General features: G+C 40.0%; 1 protein-coding gene and 1 long non-coding RNA gene across 9 annotated transcripts in view; one reads left to right on the forward strand and one right to left on the reverse strand.

The window, feature by feature from the left end:
• Nucleotides 1-14,198: 14,198 nt before the first annotated feature.
• LOC147654183 (uncharacterized) lies at nucleotides 14,199-18,663 on the reverse strand. The gene is made up of 3 exons (XR_015284605.1): nucleotides 18,559-18,663; nucleotides 15,901-16,022; nucleotides 14,199-14,377 (listed from the first exon to the last, which is right to left on the reverse strand). It is a non-coding gene; the product is annotated as an uncharacterized LOC147654183 (long non-coding RNA).
• Nucleotides 18,350-18,857, forward strand: part of FNDC3A (fibronectin type III domain containing 3A) — a 113,450-nt gene continuing 112,942 nt past the window's right edge. Inside the window, exon 1 of one of the 8 annotated variants that reach the window (XM_086881305.1) lies at nucleotides 18,350-18,554. The gene's annotated coding sequence lies outside the window, so the exon portion shown is untranslated. Of the gene's footprint in view, nucleotides 18,555-18,576; nucleotides 18,709-18,857 lie in introns of those variants that run through there. The other 7 variants (XM_086881307.1, XM_086881313.1, XM_086881304.1 and 4 more) reach the window with 7 other exon arrangements.

Here is an 18,857-nt window from a genome sequence, read left to right on the forward strand (position 1 = left end):
CCATAAATACATGGCACTAAGCTGTATTATTTCATAGTAAAAGAGTAGATAAGCAGAAACATGGTTAAGCACAAAGTAATACTAAATTGGCCTGGTACATATTGTTATTTTCAATCTCTGCAGTATCAGGCATGTGATATGGCAAAACTTCTTTTCCCTACAAAAAGCTCTCTGGAATCTAAGAGAAGAAAGGAGTTAAATATCAAATTAAAGAAATTACTTCTAAAGTGGGCATCATTTTTAAACTACATGCTTTTAGACCATTTGAAGATTATTTTTCTTGAATCAGAGTTACACCACTTAATGCAGTTATGCTAAAATGGAAAAGCATATATTTTGAAAACTTAATAACAAAGTAACTACAGACATTTTCTAACATTCGTTCTCTCTTTATAACCATCAGGGTTTATTTGCATATAAGCCCCAAAGCCTCTGCCTCTGATGAAAAACCTCATGTAGAATACCGTGTGTGATTTCAGGCTTTCCAGTCCAAGACAGACTCTGGAATACTCAAATGAGTCCTGCAGGGCACCACCAAAGTGCCTAGGGTTGCAGTATAAGTGGTATTTTAGAGGTGCAGAAGCCCCTTTTCATTTAAACTATTTTATTTTTATTCTGTTCTTTTCCCCTTCTTCTTCCTTCTCTGTGTTCAGTACCATTCCATGCCTAATTCACTTCACCCCAACTTGCGAAATAAGGATGTATAGCCCTGGTGAAGTGATTTGACTTCACCAGGTTTCTAGGTGCAGCTTCAGAGAGTGTTGTTGTTCCTTAAAAACTGAAACCTGACCCTCTACTTCCCTGTTACTAGGCAGAGAGGGGCTGGTAAAAGTCCCTATGGAATTTTTCAAAGGTCAGTGAGCCTTACTTGCTGTGGTTGACAATTCAGAGCCACCCTTTGCCCTCCCCATTGCAGAGCATCAGGCAGCATCACTTCCTTTCAGTCAGCCAGACTGGCTCCCTCAAACCCCCTTGGTGTTGTCTGTTCAGTAAATTAAAGACACTGTATATCAAAATAGGTCAGAATCAGGCTTCCTAGAGCACAGAAATTCTCTCCCTTGACTTTGTTCTCCTTGACTCGTTCACTCTACTTATTAATTCTGCCTTATTCAACTTTCTTTTTCACTCTTCCATTTTTCTGTCTAATTTTACCAAATTTACTTACTGTTTGATCTCCGAGAACATTTCTTTAACCCTACTTGTCTTACAAAATCCCTTTTCTTCTATTTCTGGCTTAACCTCTTTTTTTCATTGCTACAATTACCTCTCTTATTCTTTCTTGTCTTCTTCCTTTCTGAAAATAATAAAAAAAAGTTCTTAAGTCCCTTTTCCTAGTTTCTTCATCCTCTCATATTTTCTCACCTGTGTCTTCTGTCTCCTTTTGTGCTGTAAACCTTTTTTAATTTCACCTGGCTTCTCACCGCTCAATACTCCAGGTTGTTTCTCTGCTATAGTTTCCCAGTTCATTTTCCATGGCACTCTCTCTGTTGCTAAATAAATGGCCTTTTCCCCTGCTGTTGGTGTTGGCCATATTACATTATTCTTTTGCCACCAAAATACTCCCAGATTATGAGTGAAGTTGCTAGAACACTCCAGAAGTTTTTCCCCTTCAGGGAAATCCACTGTGTCTCCACTCCAACTTTATTTCTCTTCTACCTACACTGGTCTTGTCAGATAACCAAATGGTATCTGCATCTGTCTCCTTCATTTAGAAGCTGCTCTCACATGTTGCCTTGAGGTAAGGACTCACATAATTTTCTCTGTGTAAATCACATCTCAAATATTTTTGAAGTCAGTTAAGTATACTTTCAGAAAAGCATCTCAGAAAATTAAAGAAAAAAATATTTCAAAACTATGCTTTGCTTCCCATCCAAAGTTAAATTTTGGATTTTCTGAAACTACAGACAGGTGACAAGAAACACAGAATACTGAGAGAGTGCAATAGTTTTCTGCAAACCTCTCACACCCACATACTCTCCCTTTTCTGTGTCTGGCTGAGTCATACAAATCAACTTCAGGAAAAAAGATCACTTTAAGAAAGCATACCCCCTTAGCAAGTAATCTCCCCTGGATATGGGGAAGGTTCTTCCTTGATCTAATCTTGCTAGGACAGCCAGAACAGCACTTACAAGTACAAATGCAGTATTAGGGAAAGAAAGCCTTGCTCAGTAGCTGATCCCTTTTCCTAGATGGTTTTTGTTTTAGGATGGCAGTCAGGGTTCAGTGGTGGCAGTAGGATTAGAAGGTAAGTTGAGTAAAAGTTATGGGGAGTTTGTAGACCATCTGCTGTGTACAGTTTCATGACAGCTGTCTTATTCCTCCTGGCAAGCTCTGACAGAAGTGTGAATATTTAAGTTGCTGGATAACTCCATTAAAACTCCTTTTGCTCTCTTCAGGAATAAAACATCACTTTGAAACTGATGAGACACTTTCTATTAGCTCCTACCCAACAGTTTTCCATAAAAATATGTGGGCAATATAACTGCATAATGGGGGCATAGGCACAAAGGATTCTGGAGGATCACCAAACCAACCCTGAGAACACCAGATCTGGAGCCAGGAACAGGCTCATATCCAGACCTCAGGCAAGGATTCTTACCACCATGCACAGCCCAGACATGCCCTCAGAGATACACCTTGGCAAGCTCTCTTTCTCTGAGTGAAGAAGTCTGATAAATCCATTTGTGTGGTGCCTGATCCTAAGGAAAAAAAAGGCTGTGTCCAGTAATAGCTAATAATCAGTTACTCAGACTACCATTTAATTCTATTGTGAGAGATCCAGGGGAAACTCTCAGTAAAAGCAGGCTTAAATAATCATTAAAGTCTCTTCAAAAACTCTTTTCTTTAACAACCAAAATTAACTTTGTGAGGTAAAGAAGACAGGTTTTCTTTTTCTTTTGCAGAAAAACAGTTTTCAATTAAGAGAGAGTATCACTGTCATATGGACTTGGACATGAAAACGACAAATTGCTTTCCACATTCATTTCTTAGTAACACCTTCCTTGCACCTCTGTGTTTCCCTGCAATAATGGAGATAATTGAATTTCTTCTTGCAAGTGGGATAAACTGAAATTGTGGACCTGAGCACCTTTTCCCTACACATCCCAAAGTGCTCACAGAGAGCACTAGTCAGGACGGCTAGGGCAGGATGAATGTGTATTCACTGCATTGCACAGCAATGGGTGAAATACCAAGTCCAATGGATTTAGTATTGCACAGTTTGGTGGCATCAAGGTATGATCTCCAATTTCCTGTTCTAAACTTGATGAGTCCCCATCAACATCACCATCAGCAAGTATTAACTGGCCAGCACATCTCCCAGGAAAATTCATAAGGACAAACCCATTACTATGTCACCATTCATGTCTTACCAATTGTCAGTACCAGACTTGGGTGCCTAAATTAGAAAATCACCCTTCCTACCTCCCTTGGCAGCCAAGTGGAAAGGGGGAGGTCACTGCCAAGGAAAACTCAGAGTGGGCACTGATGCTCAGGTGTATTCTCATCCATTACTTGTGTAGGAAGATGAAGCTTTTGTCCAGATGTCCCCACTCAGGTTTTGGACCTTTCTTGCCCCTGCTCCCAGTCTGCTTTTTGAAGTCCCTGCAACACCAATAACCTGACAACCTGCCTGCTCTAAACCACCAGCAGTGAAAAATTATTTTAAAGAGGAAACAAAATTTTTCAGTTCAGATCCAAACTGCTGTTCAGTACTGACGTTTCCATTCATGTCTTTAGCAGCTCTCTTGCAGACCAGCAAAGTAAAAATTCTGAAAAATCCCCAAATCTTTCTCTGTGGAGTAAAGAGAGCCTTGACCATGTTCTATGCTCTCAATGTGGTGCAGCAGAGCTTAACTTGGACTCTTGCATTCCTCATAACTTGTGTCTCATTTATACACAGAATTGATTGCTTTAATTAAGTATTCAAATAGAACAAGGAAAAGACAAATTAGAAAAAACAGAGGTTATATTAAAATCATGTATGACTTAGCTAGTGGACAAATGTATTTCATTAACCAATTGCTAAATCTTAAGAACACCATTTGCCTGTTAATTGCTATATTTTAACCAAATTATCAAGTAGATTTATCACAGAGAGAGTCTGGACTATAAAGTCAACATGGGAGACTACGAGCAGAAGCATTGCTTGAAAAAGCACAGAAGAAGCATCAAAATTTTGCACTTTTTTTTCCTGCTGGGAGAAATGTTCCTTTGTAAAAGCTATAAGGAAGGAAAAAAAAAAAATCACTGACACATTTGAAAATTCTTGGGCACCAAATCCACTATTTCACCTATGATTCTGTCAGACAAAAAAAAAAAAACAAAACAAAAAAAAACCACACCCAAATAAAAAACACACCAAACAAACTATAAAAAAAGCATAATTACATTTGCTCTAAAAGAACTGGACAGTAGCTATTTTGTCTGCAAGACTTAAAATAGTTCTCCATTTAGGAGACAGTGTTCTACAAAGGTTGAGTATTATTTTCCTGATGTTTTCCATAAAGGACAATTGGAGAAAACAATGATTTACGTGAAGTAGGAATAATAAAATGTTGTGGAATTCAGGTTGGAATTCAAAGCAAAACAAGCAAAAAAAAATCAGAATGATTTTACCAACATCAGGTAATAGAAATCAAAGGAACTCAATGAAAGCTAAGATGAGGAAACACATTAAAACACTCTGTGTGGATCCTCCAGCAAACATGATGAAGGAAACAAAATTTCAAATGCAACTTAATTTGCTGCAACTGAGCATATCAATACATGAGTGACTACAAGAGAAGAGAACATTTTCCTTTTAATTATAGGGTCATCACAAACAGCTTTGGATTTCATTAAATCTCTAGAAGAAGATACTCTTGGCAAGTTTTCATTAAATAGCACTTTGCAAATAAGTATTCTTATTCTTATGCAGTGTGACTGCTTGCAATTTTTTAAGAATGACTAAACCCAGGGTAAGAGTTTTTACATATGCAAATCTCAAAGTCCAGGAGATCACACAATAGCACTGATATAAGAAAAGAAGAGGCAGCTGGGATGAAAAACACTACTTCCAACCAGTGTAATACAGCATCATTTACAAATATTATGAGTGTAGAATGAGCTCTCCAACAGAGAACACCAGTGGTGAAAATCTTGGGGTGAAAGAGGAATCCATGAACCCAGGAAATGCAGTCTCATCAAGTGAATAGCACCTATTCCCAGCAAGTAGGATGTCTGGACATTGCACCCCAGTCACTTCTGCAAGCTGCACAGAAGTTGTAGGTAGGCACTGCAGCTCTGAGAAGCTTTGAGGTCTGCTTGGAACCAGGCAGGGATTGGCTTCAGAACCAGGGAACACGAGAAACTCACAGGCAGAGAGAGCAACCCATTCACCCCTTTAACGCATCTGCTTTCAGTGCAGGTGAAATGCACCCAAGAAGTGCCCATTCCTCTCCACAACTGTAAGGAAACTAAAAATGCCTGGCTGGTGCACAGAACATTCACAGCATTGCCACAGGAACCCCTATCAAATGTCCATGGAGACATGACCTTCACAGACATCAGCTGTTCCTATTCATGGTTCAAAGGGACTGCACGCTGTCTGTCAGATGAAGGAGCTAAGTTAGCTTTTATAGAGGTTTTTGGGCAGAGAATCTACAAGAAACAGAACTTTCTCAGGAAGAGTGGGAGGATAAGTGTACATTTAAATAGTAACAAATGAGGAAATGAGTCTCATATGTCATGTTAACTGTGAACTCAGCCATTGAAGAATTCTAAAAAAAGTCACTTCTCTTCCTAACAATGAAAATAGTCTCAAAAACGCTTTGAAATTACTAATCCAGATATAACAAACATAAGTATGGAGCTGGCTTATGAACTCAATTGAATTGATTAGAACTTAAAAAATGGAGCAGAGCTTTTATGTGTCTTCTTACAGAACTCTAACACAAAATAAAATAATTGTTATACTTTATATTTTTAAAGGGAAAAATATAGAAGAAAAAATAAAGCATATATAGAAATATAAATATAGAAATGTTATGTACAGATATATTACATCATCTCAGAGTATTGTCTGAGGGTGACAGAATGCACTTGTAAATAACATGTTTCAGAACCTTCCATGGCAAATTACTTCAATAAATTGGCTTCAAATTGAAGGAAATATTACGGCTGAACAATGATAGAGTGGAGATGGAAATCATCACCATATAAACAGAAATTAGGCTACAAGCCAGACTAAATAACTTAGCCCATTCATTCTTATATATATGTATATATATATATATATATATATATATGTATATGTATATGTATATGTATATGTATATAAGGAATACCAAATAAATGAAACTTACTAATCTGAAGTAGTCCTAAGGAGATGTCAGAGGTAAAGGATGAAAACTCCAGCTCCAGGGAGCTGCAAATTAGAAGCATCTCTACTCATAGGTTATTGCTGGAGCATTGAACACTCCCAACAGGGAATGAAAATTGTTGTTACAGTAATGACCTTGCTCAACATTTTTTGGAGAAGTTCTAGTTCACACTGAAGAGACATTGCTTCAAAATGTGTACAACCCCAGTGCATACAAATCAGATAAGCACACTTCTCTGACTATGGTAAAAGGCAACTTTATGCAGCATATCAAGTGATGAAGTACTGTAAATCCACCTACACATATGAAATCGTGACATAGCCAGATCCTGAAAAAAAAAAAAATTCAGTAAGATAGCAACATGGATATAAGACAATATTAAGAATGCAAAGAAATCCACATGGTACTGCCAGGAGAATCTAGCTGAAATGCTCAATCAAAGGGTCCAAAGACCAGGAGTGGGTTCCACAGCACACTGATGGGAAAGGATCATAGGGCTCTGCTGCACCCAGGCCAGAAGACAGGTCACACGCTGTGAAGGTCTCATGTTTCAGTGCCCAAGACCAGGAGGTCTGTGCAATGTCCTCTGCAGCCACTACAAGGCCTCCTGGCACAGACAAGCAAACAAGAGCCAGATCATTTGATTTCAAAATTGGCATCTTTCAAACGTAAGAAAGATCATCTGTGGGAAGGACTATGTCTGTCATTGCTGTACTGTAGTAAACACAAGCTATTTTGAGCTTTTGACTGCATAAACCCATAGGAATACATCTGTATTTTTTAAGAAATGCTACTTCTTTGAGTAACATAATGGCTTGGAAAAATTCATTTTAGTTTTCCATGCACAAAATAAGTTCACTTTTAAGAGATCAATTTAAGTAAAAGAGTAAAAAATAATAAATACTCCTGTAATTTAACTGCAGGGTGATAGCTACAACCCTGTAATTAATCTACCTAATAAAATAAGAGATATACAGTTTTACCACTCAGAGATACAGCTTTATTGGTGTACCAAAGCTTTTTACTACACACCTCAACTTCCATGACTCAAGCTTTGGCATACAGCCCAAAATATGGGTGCCATTGCCAACACAGTGATGGAGAGATCACAGATCATAGAGATCACCTGGTGTAGAGGATCAAGGAAAAGAGGATGCTTACCTTGTGAACAAAATTCTTCTTTACAAGTATTTCAGGGAAGGTGTCAAACATAGCTTTCATATTTACCCCTCAAAGCAGATCAGGAATCAGTATCTCTGGAAGACCACACTTACTTAATATTTTACCACTTAGAAAATTGTCTGAAACAATTTTCGGTTGATTGAAGTAATTTTGTAGAAAATGGCAGCAGATTTTCTCATACTCCAAGGATTAATTTCATTTTTCTGCTTTCTGCATTGATGACTGCTCAATGACCCATTACCTTGCTGTTGTCCATTCTGACAATGTCCCGTCCACTTTCTATCTCCTCAAGTCAGGACAGACAATAAGGTGCATCAGTAATGCCTTTAACAGGTACTTTGCTCTCTCATGGTAAGTACCAGAGCAAAAAATGTAGGAGTATTGAATTGCTTTCACATGTACAAATTCACTGGGACTAAACTAGGGACCACTGCTTCAATCTAACTTCTGTTACTTGGGGTGAATGGAATTTAGACTACAGTATTTGAGGCAAAATAAACTATCAGGAAACTGCCTCTACACACATAATCCTAACTAAACAAGTTAGTAGGTATGTATTCAGATCAGCAAGGAAACATTTCCTGTTATTTCTTATCCTTGTGTATGACTAAATAAAAACACGAGTTTTAGGACACTAGGGTCTAAGACATCTGAGAAGGGTATCTAAATTTAGAAGAGAGCAGACTAGCAATTGCAAAATGGGGGTTCATCTAGAGAAACACTGACACTGATGACATTTGGATTGAGATGGAAAGCTTAAAAGTTGTGTAATGGACAATTCTTTTTAGTGTACCTCCAGAGGAAGTGTCTTCCTGACCCTAAATAGGAAGTGTCTGACTTTCATCCTGGAACATTAAGTTTTATAACTTTTTGCATGTAATTTTCTATTTAAGGCAGCAGCAGAAATTCTTATTCAACGTCTGCTAAAACACATGCTTGAGTAATGAGTTCTGAAAGTCTGTGCTTTTTGAAGAGATTTCATTTCATCAGTTTGAGCGGTATTGCCATTTTAACCTCCTTGAGCTTATTCTTTTGCAGAACCTAAGGAAAATTTTGCTTATACCTACTGTATCATCCCTTGTTTGTTCCTGTACAGCATCTAATAGCCTGACCTTTCTGTCTCTGCCTCACACAGCAGCCTATTTTTGTTCCTTCCTCTAAACCTTTTCCTGCTGTATTCTTATTGCAGAGAGGATCTGACTTTAACACGGTGACTCCAGATACACCACTTTCCAACAAGGTTCTCTAAAATGCTACTGGCTGGACATAGTCTTGCTTTCCACTAACATGAGATGTCTTGGCAGACTACATACAGGCAACAAAATTTCCTGGAAAAGTCAAAAAGAGGTCCAAAAGATGTGTGCAAGACTGTAAGACAGGTTCTCTGCCTAACAGCCTACAAGTCTAGTCTTGCAGATACTCAGGGGTTGCTCTCATGGTATGCACAAATCTATTCCAAGAAAGACACTGACAGATTCTACAAAAATGTAGTATCTTAATATGGTCCACATTAGCCTTTAATATTTCCCAAATAGTCCCACATCTTTTTGACATATCTTGCATCAAATACCCCCACAGTATGAAATGTTAAAACACCTAATACTAGGATAAACATAAAATCTTCAGCTTCTGCACATCAAAATTCTTTATTGGGAATAATATGGAACTTCTTCCTCCACTGAAATCAAATTGCTTTAGCAAGACTCACATCCCTGAGCACAGGACCTAAAATGTCCAACATCCTATGAATTGTAAGAGGTTGTGAGGCTAGAGAAGTCTTATTGCTTCTCATATTAATCCTTGAAGAAATAAGATGCCATCACTGAAAATATAAATATGCCCTAAACAATTGGAACAGGACTTTAGATAGGCAAAATAATCTTATACTGCGAGCACAGACAGATCTGTCTAGACTGATTTCCCTATCTTGCAGCCAAACTGGTCTCCCTGTAGCAGTCAGTCATACCTTTTAGTGGACTCTCTGTCCAGACACACAAAAATATCCAGAGGAGGGGCTGTGTAAAAGTCCATGCTCTTGTTAGGCAAAACCTGTTGGAACTCTGTCACCAGATAAAGAGAATTCTCTTTCAAGCACCTTGGGTTGTAGTGGTTAATGAACATGCCATTGTGCCAGCAGCAGAAATATATTAAAGACAATAATCTTAAACTGAGGAGGTAAACTAGTGAAAGTGCCAGAGGAGCTGAATCCCTACAGATATACACAAAAGGCAACAACAACAACAACAAAAATTAAAAAAAATATGTTATTATTACATTGCATCAGTCTATATCTTCTGTCACTAAGTGCCAGTGGAAAGGAAGATTGTGCAAGAGACTTTAATGTCTGACACCAGAGAATTTGGGAAGTTGTTCTCTACTCATTTTCAGCTAAAGTCAGAGGGAAGTCAAAAACATGGAAAAAAAAAATTGTGGGCAGCACAACACTGAAAATAAAATAGAAGACTAGTATCTAAATCAAAGGTATAAAAATTTTACCAAATTGAAAGGATCTGTGACTGGTCTAAGAGTGCAGATCCAGTATCCTGGATGAAAACAGGAAAAAGAGTTAACCAAGGCTTCAATGACAGGCCACACTGTGACTAGAATCTAAAATGGGGAAAAATCATATAATTTGCATGCCTTTTACCAAGAAACCCAAAATTAACTTTTCCCCAGACATCTCAAATTTTGCATGAAACAAATTGCTCACTTCAGAATAAATGTTACTGTGTAAGGACAATGCTTGAATGTCCTCAGCAACATGAAACCTCAAAATACTACATGAAAAAAGGTCTGAAGCAAACTTTTTTCCTTTGAAAAAGGAAATATTTCTTTTGAAAAAAGAAAGTGACATTCATGATTCATTCACTTCAGTTACTGGTATGAAGAACAGACTTACCCAAATTTAAAAACTGATGAAAGACAGAGGAGAGAGGGAGAATTAATTAAGAGATTTTATAATAATGGTGAAGCTCCTATATTTCTGAAATTCCTTTGTCTATATTTTAATAAATGGTTAGAATACTGAAGCACTTACAACAGAGAGAAAATATTTGTGAAGAAAATATGTACAAGATGGCTGCTGTTTCTCATGGACCTGATGCCTCTTTCTCAGACAAAAGTTTCAAATCACAGCTTTTCCCACAGAGGACTTCACTGTATCTTGGGTTTTGTCTTTCTGAGGGAGAATCTGATCTGTAAACATGTACAAGTATTCTTTGCACAATGGAGACAGTGGTGGAACTTCCCAGCATAACACAGAGCTTAAAAGTTGTCTACTGAGGCAAGATAGTTATGTTATGTCGATTGTATCCCTGGACTCTTCTCACTTGTCAGGGCCTTTGGAGCGGTGCTCATCTAGCCTGGAATAAATGAGGAGTGATTCCTACAAGATCAAACACAAGGAAGAAGAAATCCAGTTTTTTTTTTACACCACACAGGTTTTTTTACACCATCAATGAAATTTCAAGCTGTGTAACCCTTGTTTCCAAAGACACATCCAAGAATTCTAGGGCTGTTATAATTTTAAAAGTTAGCATATGAGAAATCTGCTTGAGTTACCATCACTGAACATATCCCTTGCTTGGATTCAAAGAACAACGTAGCGAAAAAATATCAAATAGAAGCTCGGAAGTTTGTTTCTATAATTTTTTGTTTATGATTCTTAATAATTTATTAGGAACCACTTGTCAGTTGTCTATTTGTAAGAACATGCAAAAATAAACAGAAACTGCACACTCCTTACAGTGGAGACTCAGTGGAGTCTTTTAGTTTGCACAGAAGTGTCTGCAGTAGCCTTCCAAATCAGACACAGACAAGGTTTAACTACCTACTGTCTCTGCTTGAAGTGCATGGGAAGATTACAGGTTCCTTGGGAGAAAAAGCAGAATAAAATAGTTTACAGAGATAAAACAAAATCAGCTGGAGCCAAAGAGATGTTTCAAGGTAAGCAGAAGGATTTCACTTTGTTAAGCAATTTTTCCTGGCAAGAGTCTAAGACCATAATGGGTATTTTTGTTTTCTGCTCATGTTTCACATACACTAATGTTCATCACCAGCTACAGCAACATACAGAGTTGGACAAACCCTTGGCTGGGGCCTTTCATTTCAAAGGATAGCTTTTCCTTACAGATGAACACAGCGTAATTAAATTTCTTGATAGCCCACTTTTTGTTACAATCATTTTGCACATAAAATAATATAAAAGCAGATGTAGAAGAAAAGGCATAGTAGATCAGACCAAAGAGCAGTTCTTTGTAAAAGCCTGGCTGCAGCCCTGCCTCCAGCAATGGCTGACGGCAATGCAGTGGGCAGCTGCACAGAAATGCTTACCAATATTTTCCCATTTTTTAGGAATTTGTATCTTAAAGACTCCTAAGCCAGGCGTGGTGTCTCTTTTTAATAGCCCTTCATGGCAAAGTTATTCCCCTTTTTCATCCTGCCATGCTGAAAACTTTCCTGCAGCCAATGCAGTTGCATTACCCAATTGACCAGCTAAATATTTCAGTTTGCTGAGAAGCTATGTGTACATTAACCAGTACCATTCTTCCCAAATGAACAGAGACCACATAAAAGCAAGACTTTTTTTTTCTGGGGGCTAAAACAAATTTACATCACAACACATGATGGTTAAAAAGGAGGAAACTATAATTCCAGTAACAATATAGACAGTTTCTACTGCTTGTAGCACTGAGCTGCCTTAGCTATTTCCTGTCACAGGAACCAATAGCCAGTTGCTTGACACTGCTAACATCTGTGAGGCACCTCATCAACTATGACTTGAGCTTTTCACTGCACAGAACTTCAGAAGACAAGACTGTTCTTTGTACTCATCCGGGTTTAAAGATTTTTCAATGGCTTCATTATTCTGAAGCTAGTGAAGTATACTTGATTTCCACTGTCATGGAGGTTTTAGGTGTGAACAGCATTTGTCTAAACACACAGATTATGATTTTACATCATCTGGATCCTTCATTTGGAAAATACTTGAAATAAATATGAGAGGGACCTCCAAGCCACCATGAAGCAGTTAAATTCTTCTGAACAACCACAAAGAATGCTGGTGACATGCTAAATATTCAGACTTCTTGCGGAAAAACCAACCAAACTAAAAACCAAACCAGGAAAATCTGAATGAAGAGATTAATTAGTATTCCCTGAGCACATTGAACTCAGGCAGTTATCTTGCCAGACAAGGACTTGCACTGCAAGGTCTTTTATTGAACAAGCTTGAAATACACTCTTATGTGAAGAGGTTGATGAAAACTTTCTTCAAACTCTTTGTTTTCAAGCACAACATGAGTCCAGTGTTTCAAAGGGCTGGGAAAAAAAGAGTCACAGCACAACCCCCAAATCCAGTATTTCAGGATGACATAGTGGAAATCCTGTCCTTCTTAGAGATCCTCAATATAGGGGCATAGCTGCTCAAATAGAACAGGTAACTTCTACTCTTCTTGACTACGTCAACATATAAGCACAATCAGTCCCTCCTACACTCTGCCAGATACAACTTTTCACCAAAAGAAGGAAATTCACAATTGACTCTCAGTGGTCCATCAGATGAAAGCTACTATTTATCCCAAGAGCAATCTCCTGAAAAAATCTAAACTTGCACAAGAAATTCCTGAATATTCAAGAAGGAAAGAGGTCCTAAATAAATGTAGTTCAGTAACCTAATCACTTAAATTCAGCACCTGAGTTTTCTTTGTTTCCACACAATGGAACTTTTAATTTCTAACTTTTCACCACAGTTTGAAAAGGAAGGTTACAAAATTAATTCCAACTAATGGCAAGCAGAAGCACAAACTCAAAGTATGCTTCTGGTAAACAATTTGATTACAACCAGGGCTAGCTGATTATTCAGCTTTATTTATCACAAGCCAAATGCTGACTAGGAGATCACTAAAGTCAGTTCAGAAATTCCTCTGTTCATAAAGCCAAAACAAACATCAGTGTTTTCTAAAACTGATGAGGACAATAAATATTGCTTTGTTGGTGTCTACAACCACTGTTTTAAATATCACTTCAAGGCAACAACTAATATGAAAACATAGCTTTAATTCATGATGGGAAAATTACAGTTCAACTAACTGGCTGATTTCAACAAAGAAAGATTTGCAAGGTACAAAATGATCAGTTGCAAGAATGCCAAGGTGAACGTAACTGTGAGGCATTTTTCACTGTTTGCATTTTAGTTTTTTGACTTGAGTTTGAAAAGTAATATTATAACAAGTTGGTTTGCACCATATATTTTTTCCATTTTAATAAAGCAAAATAAATTAATTTGAGTTCTAAACCATGTATTTCATCTTTGTATGTATTTTTCTTTCCTGTTGGCAAATGAACATATCACAAAAAACACATGCCACACAATTAGGTTGCTCTGTCATATGTGCTCCAGTGAATGTTTTTGAAGTCTAAATCATGGACTAAGATTTTAAAAATTTGACTCATTAATTTTTTTAAAGAGTTTGGTTTGGTGTAGTTCTCCAACATCTTAATTGCACTTTTCCATACCTTTTCTTGTTATTCAACACCAGTTCTAAAAGTAATCCTATTGAAATCAAGGGACTTTCTGCCAAAAAATTAAATTAATCAGTAGAAGGGAAATGGCAGATTCCAGCTAACCTCTGAATTCAAGAAATTGCAATTTACCTCAAATTCCTGATTCTGTGTTGGAGTTACTTCTGTAATGCAGAGTTGAATGGTTGAATTTTGTTGCCTCTGATGGAATTAGTACTTTTATCCATTTGATCCTCCCTCTCTTTTTGGTACCATCATTTTAAAGTTTCAGCTGTTTCAATCCTGTTATAGAGTTACTTGTCATCCATGTCCTGAAAAGCAGGTGTAGTAGACAATGAGTTGTGGATTTGTGTCCATCCGCATTTTGAAAAAAGCATGGTAAAATATACCATACAATACTTACTTTATAACAAGTGTCAAAAAACAGTTATAGACATGATAAACATTTTATTATGTGCCATTGCTCAATGTGTTTTGAGTTTTACTAGTTCACCAAACTGTGTAAAAACACAGCTGATCATACCAATTAAATCTGAGATTCCCTTTTCCCCACAAACACATATTTTACCACTGAAGTGAATCATGCCTAGCATTAAACTGCTGTCAGCAAACCTTTATTTTGATAAAACATTTTGATATTAAAGATGAATTTTTTACAGTTCAAAACCTTTCATACAATTCAGAAACCAGCAAATAGTTTATACTGATTGTCAGCCTCTTTGAAAGCAATCTGGGCAAATAAAAGAATGTTATACAGCTCAGGTGAAGACACAGTATGCCCGATGACACAGAGGAAACAGTAACTCAAATTTGTGATAATAAAATCTTCTGCAATTTTTTTTTACCAAGACATCAAAATTCAACCTCATTCACTTTGCTGTTACCTATGGCAAGTTTACTTTAAGGGAGTTATGGTCATACATTAGTTTCTTGTTTTAGAAAATAAGCATCAGCTGTATTTCTTTAATTGTTGTCTGGTAGAACGCAGCAGTGCTACTGAATTCACAGCTCTCATAGCCCACAGTCCATCCAAACTGCTCTCCTTGTGGCCTGTGAGACCAGGGTAAATGTCCCCACTAGTGTTTTCAGATGAAGTTTAGATGACAGAGCTGTTTGTAAAGACACTGTAAAGTCTGACTGCAGGTCTGCTGATCTACATTTGGCTACCATACCCTTACAAGCTCAGGAAGCTGTGACAGCAGCAGAGCTGCCACTGCTGAGAGAGGTCACCATTCTCCCTCCTGGCAGAGGTGCTACAGGTAATTATAAATTCAGCTGAAGTGTGAAAATGGGTGCTTCAGTATCAAGGCCCATGCTGTGTGTGAGAAACTTGCTGAACTTAAGCCACATTAACTTTAGAACTGGAGCTTTTCCCCATTACCTTATTATTCCATGAATGCTTCACAGAATAATTTGGTTTTGAAGGGATCTTTGAAGTTCTAGTTCACTCCCTTTCAATGAGCAGGGACATCTTCAACTAGATCAGGCTTATTAGAGCTTCATCCAACCTAAACTTAAATGTTTCCAGGAATGGGGCACCTTGGAAGGATGGAGAGAACTGGAGGATTGGATCAAGTGATGTAGGCTTCAAAACTATCATGAGTTGCTCAGTTCAGGTCCCAGCACCAGATTGCTGCATGTTTTTCTGGATAAACACAACTCAATGCAAATCTGAAATAATGACTGGTGTAACACCAAGTCTTCACAGTTGTCTGCAGACAGTAACTTGGTTTGACGGAAAAAGCGAGAGCCAGAGAAGGAGGGCATTACAAGACACTCACGACTGTATGTTAACAGGGTACACTGCAATACGATTTTGAATTTGTCTCCTCACCTCTCCTCTGCTGGATTTAGCTACAATATTAATTTCATAAATGTTCATCATTAGCACTTGGATGTGTATCTGGTACATCACTGTAAAGAAATTCTGTCTTGAATGAGTCCTTCTGGGAAGTTCTTCAGTGCAAGAAAGCAAGAGCATTTGATCAATCATCTAGAAGTACCTGAGAACCATATGGGCAACTTAGATTTGTAAGTAATTACAATCTAGTTTAGTTTTGGTTTAGAAAAATCCATTTACTCACAAGCCCCTAAAGAGAGACAGAGGTCCTTATACTGGTTCCCTGATGCCTTCCATCCACTTTTAATATTATTCAGATTTCTAGGTAATTTTAACTGAGTTTCCAACAGAAAATGGAATTTCATATACACTTATTTATAAACCTATGAGCTAAAAAGGAAGGAAGCAGGCGAAGAACTGTGCCATGCAGTGCAAACTTACACACCACCAGGACCAGTGTTTGGATGGGGAGAAGAGCCCTAAACACTGTCATCTATCCCTTGTCCCAGCTCTGTGTCTGCACCCATACACCCAAAACACCACACAGATTTCTTGATTTTACCTGCAAGGGAAGTGCGGGGGAAGCATCCCTGGGAAGCCAGGAGGAGGAATGAAGGACACTCCCTCCCAGGGCTCTCAGCAGTGTGGCACATACAATTGCTGCTGCATCATCACTTCAAACTGTACAGTCTGACACAAAGCCAGGCTCTCTGGCTGCCTACAGTGGTGCCCACGGCCACTGCTGCCACTGCTGTTCCTGGCCCCGCTGCCACCAGTGAGTGGTGCCTGAGAAAAGGAGCTGTGGAAACCCTTTGCTGTGCACCATCACAACTGCTGGCCAGTTCTGGAAAGCCGTACTGAAACTGAAATAAGGCAGGAAAATCAGTGATCTTCCAACAGCTGCAACTGGCAAAAATCTCCAGTTTGTGCCCCTGAATGGTACGACCCACTAATGCTGTGCAGTGGCATTTGTTCAGCCCTGACTCATAGACAGAAGAATGCCTCTGAATGAATCACCAGCAGCATTTTCCGCAGTATCTAACGAGGTAGCTCATCCAAATATTGATCAGTCCCAAGCCTCTCTAGTTTTTGAGATCTGAGATATCACAGTGTAGTATGCTATTCACCATTAAAATTCTGCATTTGGGAAAGGGGGCCTATAGTGAGAAGCCAGGTGATCACCAAACATTGGTTGGTGCATCCTTTGTTGATAGGAGCTACCTTCTGCCTGCTGGGAAGCTATCAAAATTATATGAACACTGCTGAAATGCAAGAAAAATAGGAACTTAGTAAGCTAATAACAGAGAGCTTTAAGGCAAATTATCAAAAACACTTCATAAAATGTCTCATTCAGTTTGGTCCATTGCTGCAGAAGCCAAACACTGTAGTAAAATAATTTTGATCCATAGCAGCTGAAAGGACAAACATTAAGCAAAGGATAATCACAAATTAGCATTCAGGACACCAGCTGAACATTGCAGGTGTTGAGGGAAGATAGTTCCTCTCTGCACAAGTGCCTGAAAAAGCACTTTTCTTCCCCTTTCCTCTGTGATGTTGGACACTACGTGCTTGGGCAGCAGGCAGGGGACACCTCAGGTGCCCAAAGTCCTGCCCTGCTCAGCCTCTATCCTTTGACTTCCACTGTGATAGTGGCTGTATAAGGAAGAGGCTACCCTTCCTACCCTTCACTTCACGCAGCAGGAGCCCAGACTGGGCCAGCCCACCCCCATGATTTGAGTTGTGTATTACAGGAACTCCTACTGCAGAAACCACACAAAACAATCAAGAAGAAGCTTCACAAGAAGCAGTGCAAGCACATCAGTGAGGCGGCTTTGATGCCCAGTATCTCCACAAAGCACATCTCTGCCGTCCCAGCTGATCACCATAATTGACAGAACCCACAGTCATGGACTACATGAACTCAAAGGACATTTTGTGGATGTTTATAGATATTTTGCAAGATGGTCCGTCGACTAACAGAGTAACATCTGTGCATTATATCAAATTATGGGAAGAAAGGTGGTGGTTAGTGAAGTTGTACTGAATAGTGTGAGGCCTGGCCGTGGTGTAAATAGTATGGAATACGGGGTAGAATATGTGCTGGGTGTGGCTGGGGTAGAGTTAAATTTCTTCACAGTGGCTGGTATGGGCTACGTTTTGGGTTTGTGCTGAACACAAGGCTGATAATGTCGAGATGTTTTTGTTATTTCTAAGCAGGGCTTACACAAGTAAGCCCTGACGCCAGGCACCAGTACAGGCTAAGGTCAAGGCCCCGATACGGCCGAGCCCCGACCCACTGACCGCTCTGACCCCACTGACCCCTTCCCGCCCCCCGCCGGCCACGCCCTCCCGAGAGGCCACGCCCCACATCACGCAAGCCACGCCCACACGCCATGCCCCCGCCCCTCCCTCGGCCGTCGCCCCCGCCCTCCCGCACGGGAGCACTCCGCGCAGGCGCACTGCGCGCTACAGCCAACTGCCCCCTCGCGGTCCCCCTAGCCCTCCCCAAAGATGGCGGCTGCGCGCCGCCGGTCCAGGCGGCGGTCGGTGCTGAGGCGGCGGGGCGGGGGCGGCGGCGGCGGCGGGGGGCAGTGACAGGTGCGGGGAGGGCAGGAAGAGGCGGCGGAGCGGCGGCGGCCGGAGCGCAGGTACCTCGAGTGGGCGGGCAAAGGGGTGGGGGAAGCGCCGCCCCTGCCCGAGCTGCGCCATCGGGAACTCCCCCTGGCGCTCCCCGCCTCGGCGCCGCTGCCCGCTGGCGGCGGAGCGCGGACCGTTAGCCGGGAGAGCCGCGGGGCCATGGCGGTGAGTAGGCACTGATGGCGAACCGCCGCCTTCCCCTCCGCGGGGCGGCGAGAGGGATGCGAGGGGACGGGGGCGGCGCCGCTGCCTGCCCCCGGTGCCTGAGGAGCGGCGCTCCCCGCCGGGGAGGACCGGGAGCCGGCGCCTCCGAC

The sequence above is a fragment of the Cyanistes caeruleus genome, chromosome 3 (assembly GCF_971803275.1).
Source record: "Cyanistes caeruleus chromosome 3, bCyaCae1.hap1.1, whole genome shotgun sequence".
Taxonomy (NCBI): domain Eukaryota; kingdom Metazoa; phylum Chordata; class Aves; order Passeriformes; family Paridae; genus Cyanistes; species Cyanistes caeruleus.